This window comes from Schistocerca gregaria, chromosome 8 (genome assembly GCF_023897955.1).
Source record: "Schistocerca gregaria isolate iqSchGreg1 chromosome 8, iqSchGreg1.2, whole genome shotgun sequence".
NCBI classification, from domain to species: domain Eukaryota; kingdom Metazoa; phylum Arthropoda; class Insecta; order Orthoptera; family Acrididae; genus Schistocerca; species Schistocerca gregaria.
The window spans coordinates 488,560,985-488,568,793 of NC_064927.1; the positions used below are offsets into that span (position 1 = coordinate 488,560,985).

Below are 7,809 nucleotides of genomic sequence, written 5' to 3' on the forward strand. Positions count from 1 at the left end.
ACTTATACGACAGAGCGCACCAGGATACCAAACATCAAGACTGGTAAACCAAAAAACGAATAAGTGTGCCCTCGGCAAACGAGTAGTCCGAGATGTCTGAAGTCACACTGTCGGTACAGTAAGAACTTCACCACAGGCTTCCCAGTCTACACTACTAGCAAGTGAAGTCGGTCTCAGGACAGGTCCCAACTACCAACCACACAGGACAGAGCTTCAACTAGAAGTGCTTACCAGGCCAAAGTCCCGCGCTCGAGTGCTTCGCACCTCTTCAGCAAAAATAATTCCGTTTTCCTACGCAAAATGCATGAACGACACTGCCTTCACCCCGCCTTGAGCCAATCACAAGGCTCTAGAGGCGCTAAATCTCCCCTCCCACACCACAGCACAAACTCATGATGAACCAGTGCAAGAGTTAAGAAACCTGCGTCTCTGGAAAAAAAAAAGAGAAACCACCAATTAATCGCTTTTTTAAGTTTTCTCAGAGGGGGACGAGATGATTTTTTCCAAAGTCATGTCTCTTCCCAAGGCAACAAGCAAACAGAAACAATCTCAAACATATTTGTCTAAATCCCCTGTGCCTTGGAGCTTGTTAGTCCTAGCTATGAGGTGTAATAAAGATTCTATCTCTAGACGTTTCTCAGACGCTAGAGTTTTCTTATACCACAGGGAACTCGCTCACTGGCCTACTTGCCCTAGCGGCGAACACGAAAATGTGAATTTTTATTATGTGTGGCTCTGCACACAATGGCTGGTTTACAACCCCACTGGATTGATGTGTCTCTTTAGACAGTCGCGCCTGCCAAGGCTTCTGCTGGTACCGCAGCAGGTATCGCGGCATTGTTCTGCTGGAACCCTGTCCTATGAGGGGCTGCTCTGTCTGCCCTCTACAGCTGTGGGCCTGTCCGGCAAGATTTACTGAGGGATGGGCTCGCATCCAATTGCGTCCAACACCCAACAAGCCATTTCTATGAGCTAAGAATCATACAAGTACCTCATGCTTTTAGTGCCCTGCCAGGCTCCATCAACGTCTGCTCAGGCTATTAACTTTCTAAAGTCTTGCTCAAGGTGTGTCAGGTTGTAATGAAATCATTAGTAATTTTCTGTGTGTGAAAAATAGGCGAGAGAGTAACTTTTCTCCCTCAAGTGGATTTCTTTTTCTGTGTATGCATAATACACTCCTGGAAATTGAAATAAGAACACCGTGAATTCATTGTCCCAGGAAGGGGAAACTTTATTGACACATACCTGGGGTCAGATACATCACATGATCTCACTGACAGAACCACAGGCACATAGACACAGGCAACAGAGCATGCACAATGTCGGCACTAGTACAGTGTATATCCACCTTTCGCACCAATGCAGGCTGCTATTCTCCCATGGAGACGATCGTAGAGATGCTGGATGTAGTCCTGTAGAACGGCTTGCCATGCCATTTCCACCTGGCACCTCAGTTGGACCAGCGTTTGTGCTGGACGTGCAGACCGCGTGAGACGACGCTTCATCCAGTCCCAAACATGCTCAAGGGGGGACAGATCCGGAGATCTTGCTGGCCAGGGTAGTTGACTTACACTTTCTAGAGCACGTTGGATGGCACAGGATACATGCGGACGTGCATTGTCCTGTTGGAACAGCAAGTTTCCTTGCCGGTCTAGGAATGGTAGAACGATGGGTTTGATGACGGTTTGGATGTACTGTGCACTATTCAGTGTCCCCTCGATGATCACCTGAGGTGTACGGCCAGTGTAGGAGATCGCTCCCCACACCATAATGCCGGGTGTTGGCCCTGTGTGCCTCGGTCGTATGCAGTCCTGATTGTGGCGCTCACCTGCACGGCGCCAAACACGCATACGACTATCATTGGCACCAAGGCAGAAGCGACTCTCATCGTTGAAGACGACACGTCTCCATTCGTCCCTCCATTCACGCCTGTCGCGACACCACTGGAGGCGGGCTGCACGATGTTGGGGCGTGAGCGGAAGACGGCCTAACGGTGTGCGGGACCGTAGCCCAGCTTCATGGAGACGGTTGCGAATGGTCCTCGCCGATACCCCAGGAGCAACAGTGTCCCTAATTTGCTGGGAAGTGGCGGTGCGGTCCCCTACGGTACTGTGTAGGATCCTACGGTCTTGGCGTGCATCCGTGCGTCGCTGCGGTCCGGTCCCAGGTCGACGGGCACGTGCACCTTCCGCCGACCACTGGCGACAACATCGATGTACTGTGGAGACCTCACGCCCCACGTGTTGAGCAATTCGGCGGTACGTCCACCCGGCCTCCCGCATGCCCACTATACGCCCTCGCTCAAAGTCCGTCAACTGCACATACCGTTCACGTCCACGCTGTCGCGGCATGCTACCAGTGTTAAAGACTGCGATGGAGCTCCGTATGCCACGGCAAACTGGCTGACACTGACGGCGGCGGTGCACAAATGCTGCGCAGCTAGCGCCATTCGACGGCCAACACCGCGGTTCCTGGTGTGTCCGCTGTGCCGTGCGTGTGATCATTGCTTGTACAGCCCTCTCGCAGTGTCCGGAGCAAGTATGGTGGGTCTGACACACCGGTGTCAATGTGTTCTTTTTTCCATTTCCAGGAGTGTATGCTATATTTTTTTTAGTGTTCAGGGCCAACTGTCGCTTGGGATTAGCCGGACAGTCTAAGGCGCTGCAGTTATGGACTGTGTGGCTGGTCCTGGCGGACGTTCCAGTCCTCCCTCATGCATGAGTGTGTGTGTTTGTCCTTATGATAATTTAGGTTAAGTAGTGTGTAAGCTTAGAGACTGATGACCTTAGCAGTTAAGTCCCATAATATCTCACACACATTTGACCATTTTTTCATTGTCAACTACCAGATTCTGCACCATTCATCAGTTCACTGCAAATCTATACTGTCTCCTAGCATTACTATTTATTTATGGTGAACCGCGTCAATGGGATTAGTCTTCAGGAGATTCTGATTCTTTCTACTAGATCATTTATACGCACTGTAACAGCAACGGTCCAACCACACTTCCTTGGGATCTCCGAATTTTGCACCTGTCGATTTTGTTCCCTTAAGAGCGATGTACTGAGTTCTATTTGTAAGGAAGTCTTCATCCAGTCACAAATCTTGTCCGACACTTGGTAATCTCGTATTTTATTTCACTAAACGGCGCTGTGGGACGCTGTCAGATGCCGCCTCAAGTCGAGGAACAGTACATCAACCTGAGCGCCGTTGTTTACAGCGTTAAGAATCTCATACACGAACAAAGCTAGCTGAGTTTCGAAAAATCTCTGTTTGCTGAGTTTCGAAAGATCTCTGTTTATGGAATCCATGTTGATTTTTATGGGAGAGATTTTCATTCTCCAAATGCGTCTTAATACGCGAGCACGTAACAACAAAATTGACGTGAACGATATAGGCTTTAATTATGTACAACTGTCCTACGACCTTTATCGGAAACGGGAATGACCTGCACTTTTTCCAGTCGCTAGATACCCCTCGTTTCTTCAGCGATCTACAACAAACTGCTGCTGGAAGGGGAGCAAGTTCTTTCACATAATGTTTGCAGAATTTGTAGATATCTCCTGTGGTCCTGACGCCCTTGCACTACCAAACGATTGTAGTTGTTTTTCTGTTCCGCGGTCTGTTACTTCAGTATCTACAACTTCGACTTTCTTACGATGATTGAAACGAGAGACCGTGTTATGATCTTCCACGGTGAAACAATGTCAGAAGACTGAGCTCAGTATTGTGTTATCTTCCGTTATGGTGCCAGAGTGGGCACGGTTTTCGAACCGCTTACTCATTTTGCTTGGGACCACAATCTCTTAGAAGTTTTACTCAGATCGGCTGACAAAAGTTTACTTTAAGAGTCATTGAACGCTTCTCTCATTATTCTCCTTACGCTCATTTTCGCTTCATCCTGCTCTCATTTGTTAGCTTAGTTTTGACTTCTCTCGAATATGTAATAAAGCTCACTTTTTTTCGTAGCAGTTTTCTAAAATTAAACCATGGTGAGTCTTTACCATATCTTCAGACGTTTAAAAAAATTAAATACTCCGTCTTCTGACTACTAGTGGCCCATCGGGACCATCCGACCGCCGTGTCATCCTCAGCTGAGGATGCAGTGAGGAGGGGCGTGTGTTCAGCATACAGCTCTCCCGTTCGTTATGATGGTTTTCTTGGACCAGAACCGATACTTTTCAGTCGAGTAGCTCCTCAGTTGGCATCACGAGGCTGAGTACACCCTGAAAAATGGCAACAACGCATCGCGCCCCCAGATGGTCACCCATCCAAGTGCCGGCCACGGCCGACAGCGCTTAACGTCGGTGATCTGGCGGGAACCGGTGTATCCACTGCAGCAAGGCCGTTGCCTCCCGTCAGATGTTGCCCAGATCATTCTTGCCTAAGGCGAATTGAAAGAAATTTTTGAATGTTTTTCCATTTGCGCTCCACAGCTTCGTTCTCAGCATTGAATATTTGTCGCTCTCTACTCAGATACTCAGTAATTTTTATCCTGCCATTCTTGTTAAGCAAAACTATTTTTTTATTTTTCTTAACACTCTTTGTAATACCAATATTCATAGTTGCTATCACAGCTTTGTAATCGTTGGTACCTTCCTCTATGATAACTTATTATGTAAGTTCGATGTCTAAGTTAGCTTCTCGAGCTGGTTCTCTAATTATCAGCTCGAAGTAATTTTCGGACAAGACATTCAAAATCCGCGTGTCCGCCACCAGTTTTGATAGTGTGACTCTCTTAATCTGTAGCTGGAAAGTTGAAGCCCCCCGCCCCGCCCCTCCCCCCCCCCCCCCCCCCCCCCGCCCCGTCCCCCTTACAACACTATGAGCAGGAAAATTGTTAACGCTATTGTGCAGGTTCTCTCTCAAGCTTTGACCGATGAGGGTACCATGATCAAAGATACTGACGTCAGTACGCCTGTGCAACTTTATGGTTCCCCATACCATAACAATTGGTCCACCCTAACACCATTTTTCGACAGAGCGAGGTGGAGCAGTGGTTGCAGCACGCTGGCCTCGCATTGGGGAGGACGACGGTTCAAACCCGCGTCCAGCCATCCAGAGTTACGTGATTTCTCTAAATCATTCCAGGAAAATGCCGGGATTGTTCCTTTTAAAGGGCACGGCCGTTTTCCTTCCCTATCCTTGACCAATTCGAACTTGTGCTCGGTCTCTAATGATCGCGATGTCGACGGGACGTTAAACGCAAGCATCTTCCCTTCTTCAGTATTGTTCGACTACGTTTCTGGATGCTTTACTTGATCCCACCTCTCGCCATATGAGGATGCGTCCAGCGTTGCACGACCACATCGAACACCGCACGTGAAAGAGCTCATGGAACAATGGATTGGGCTGCTCTTCCCCCGACTTAAATCACGTAGGGAACGCGTGGGATGCGCTGGAGAGACGTAGTGGAGCACGTCCACATCCGCCAAGGAGCGTCCAGCCGTCGTCAACCGCTGTGGTGGAAGAACGGAACTCCCTGCCACGAGAACTCCAAAACACTTTTTTGGCCAGATTGGAAGCACGTTGCAGAGCATGGTTTGCCGACCGTGGTGATCACACAGCCTACTAACGCCAACTATTAGCCGACCGTGGTGATCACATAACCTACTAACACCAACTACCCCCGTTTGTATGTCCATGAGACCATCAGGAAACGCGATGAGTTCAGTGTAATTATTGTCTTTCAATAAAATTGTCATTCCTGTTCGTCTCATTGCATATCTCTTTCAGTTACTTTCTATACTACAGTTGTTGTTGTTGTGGTCTTCAGTCCTGAGACTGGTTTGATGCGCCTCTCCATGCTACTCTATCCTGTGCAAGCTTCTTCATCTCCCAGTACCTACTGCAAACTACAACCTTCTCTATCTGTTTTGTGTATTCATCTCTTGGTCTCCCTCTACGATTTTTACGCTTCACGCTGCCCTCCAATACTACATTGGTGATCCCTTGATGCCTCAGAACATGTCCTACCAACCGACCCCTTCTTCTAGTCAAGTTGTGCCACAAACTTATCTTCTCCCCAATCCTACTCAATACCTCCTCAGTAGTTATATGATCTACCCATCTAATCTTCAGCATTCTTCTGTAGCACCACATTTCGAAACCTTCTATTCTCTTCTTGTCCAAACTAGTTATCGTCCACGTTTCACTTCCGTACATGGCTACACTCCATACAAATACTTTCAGAAACGACTTCCTGACACTTAAATCTATACTCGATGTTAACAAATTTCTCTTCTTCAGAAACGCTTTCCTTGCCATTGCCAGTCTACAATTTATATCCTCTCTACTTCGACCACCATCAGTTATTTTGCTCCCCAAATAGCAAAACTCCTTTACTACCTGAAGTGTCTCATTTCCTAATCTCATTCCCTCAGCAGCACCCGACTTAATTCGACTACATTCCATTATCCTAGTTTTGCTTTTGTCGATGTTCATCTTATATCCTCCTTTCAAGACACTGTCCATTTCGTTCAGCTGCTCTTCCAAGTCCTTTGCTGTCTCTGACAGAATTACAATGTCATCGGCGAACCTCTAAGTTTTTATTTCTTCTCCATGGATTTTAATTCCTACTCCGAATTTTTCTTTTGTTTCCTTTACTGCTTGCTGAATATACAGATTGAATAACATCGGGGATAGGCTACAACCCTGTCTCACTCTCTTCCCAACCACTGCTTCCCTTTCATGTCCCTCGACTCTTATAATTGCCATCTGGTTTCTGTACAGATTGTAAATAGCCTTTCGCTTCCTGTATTTTGCCATTGCCACCTTCAGAATTTGAAAGAGAGTATTCCAGTCAACATTGTCAAAAGCTTTCTCTGAGTCTACAAATGATAGAAACGTAGGTTTGTCTTTCCTTAATCTAGCTTCTATGATAAGTCTTAGGGTCAGTACTGCCTCACGTGTTCCAATATTTCTACGGAACCCAAACTGATCTTCCCAGATGTCGGCTTCTACGAGTTTTTCCATTCGTCTGTAAGGAATTCGCGTTAGTATTTTGCATATACTACAGTGTAACGTTTCATTATGTATGGTCCAAGATTCATCGAGCTATGTTTCTTGGCCGCGTCACATCACGCAAAAGCTACTTCTGTGCTTAAATTTCTCACACCAGTGTATTTAGAGTAAGTGCGACTCTGTCACCGCAATAAACCTTACGTCAAGTTGAAATGTTATTGTTTTCTTTGCACGCAAATAGCACGCGATCCGGCCATGACTCAGACAAACCATGACACGATGTCTGCCTTAGCGGAGATTTGATGCAGCTGATTCAGCTAGGGCTGTAGGCACTTCTAAATATAGCTACATATAGCTACCGCTTGCGCGTAGTAAACTTTTAGAAATAACTCCAGCAGTCACAACGCTAGCACCACGACAGGTTTCGCTTAGAGGCAGGTTATGAAGACCTGTTGGTCAGTGAAAAAGAACGTGTACGTGTTGTGGAAAACTGCAGAATCGTCCTTGGTATCTATCGAATGTGGACGAATCATTAGTTCTTTAGCAGACGAGAGAATGGACATCGTAGGCCTGACAGCCTGGAAAAGCAGAGTAGGCAATAATCAGTGATGCAATTCTGCACCTACACATGTGCTACACAAGTCATCGGACTGTAGTTGCATAAGGGTACTTGTCATATAACTATATTTTTCCTCCAGAATGAGTTTTTCACTCTGCATTGGAGTGTGCGCTGATATGAAACTTTCTGGTAGATTAAAACTGTGTGCCGGACCGTGACTAGAACTCGGGACCTTTGCCTTTCGCGGACAAGTGTTCTACCAGCTGAGCTACCCAAGCACGACTGCC

General features: G+C 47.0%; 1 pseudogene; it reads right to left on the minus strand.

Moving 5' to 3' along the window:
* Positions 1-4,234: 4,234 nt before the first annotated feature.
* On the minus strand, positions 4,235-4,353 carry LOC126285574 (5S ribosomal RNA; annotated as a pseudogene).
* Positions 4,354-7,809: the final 3,456 nt, after the last annotated feature.